We start from the raw sequence: 1,661 nt of genomic DNA on the forward strand, positions 1-1,661 counted from the left end.
CGGGTGCACGTGGGTCCCAAGCAAGCCTAGTGCGGGCACTGAGGGGGCCCACCCTGGCAGCACATGTGAGCTTCCTAACTCCACCTGCCTCTGACCAGGAACAGCGTAAAAAGAGACCAGCCCTCCTGCCGCCAGGGTATTTCAAACCTCTGACTGGAGAGACTTGGTTGAAGGCACTGGTTGACCCCATTGGCTGAATTAAGCCCACCTGGGTGAGGTCATGAGCCTGGGCCTAGTTAGGGCCGCCCAGGTGTAACGACCCCCTGGCTTGGGACCTGAATTGAAGCATGCCCATTTCAGGGGTTTTCATGGGTAACTAATGCTGGCCGGATTCCCTTCCAACCTCCTCTAAGGGGCCTGTAAAGGCATGAGAGGGACAACACCCCCCCCCACCCCACCCCATCTCTAGCTACCTGACACATATACTGACCGAAACCCAATCCAAAATCTAGTATACTATATGTTATCCCATTTCATCCTTTAAAACAATGATGAGGCTGCCTGCTCATTTACAGGCTTGGAAACGCTAAGGAACACTTCTGCTCTGTCCTGGTGGATTGCTGTGAGTCGGGATAGACTTGGCGGCAGTGGGTTTGATGATAATGGTTAGCAAAAGGGGGGGAGGAACCCCAAAACTCTTCCAAAGAGACTGGGGCATGTCTTGCATACACCATCTTATTCAATCCTCCGTCTCAAACAATCTCACCACAAAACCACTGTAGTGGAAAGCTTCATCTTTCTCCCAGAGAGTGGCTGGTGGTTTCGAACTGCTGACCTTTCGGTGAGCGGGCTAACTTGTAACCCACTCCGCCACCAGGGCCCAGAAAAATTTGAGGTGAGAGACACTTAGTTGAAAGACTTGTTCTACCTTTCAGTCCTTCAATGACCGTGGGCAGAAAACATGGTTCCTTTGCATCTCCATTCCCTCTTTGGCAAAACGGAAATGCTTTCTTTTATATCCAACGATGGAATAAATACTATAGATAAAATAATTAAAATAAATAGTTAAGAAGCTCCGAAGGACCATATAGATGGTCAACACATATTGGATCTGTAGCCTATCATATTCTTTATCATCTCTCTGCCCATCTAATGGACCTGGACCATCCTTTGCATCTGCCCCAGGTATACTGCGGCCGAGAGGACAGAAGGGCCCTTCTGGGTTACTTCCCGAACCACAGACTCCACGAGACGCAACACCAGATTTGCACATCGTCGATTGCCACTCACTGATCTTTGAACACTCACCAGATGCCAGGCTCGGTCCCCCATCATGATGGCGCAAGCGGGCATTCTTGCCTTCGAAGAAAAACACGGACATCCAACTAAGGACAAGCTGCATTCCCTTGTCGCCCGCAGGCAAAGAACAATGGGTGGGAGAGTCTCACATGTGTGCCCTTGTCCTCTTAATTGAGCCACCGAAGTTGCCCTCCCACAAATTTTCTCAGTTCCGTGTGCTTTTTTTCTTTCTCTCTCTTGTTGCCTTTTTTTTTATGGTGGTAAAATGCATATCACAAAACAAACAAACAAACAAAATGCATATCACATAAAATTGCCTGCTTAACCATTTCTAGGTGTAGAATTCAGTGGCATTAGAGTACACTCCCAATCTTGTGCAATCCACCATTACCACCATCTAGTTCCGGAACTTTCTTTTTTTT

The sequence above is a fragment of the Echinops telfairi genome, unplaced genomic scaffold (assembly GCF_000313985.2).
Source record: "Echinops telfairi isolate 266 unplaced genomic scaffold, ASM31398v2 ScPeMD7_655;HRSCAF=1070, whole genome shotgun sequence".
Classification (NCBI taxonomy): Eukaryota; Metazoa; Chordata; class Mammalia; order Afrosoricida; family Tenrecidae; genus Echinops; species Echinops telfairi.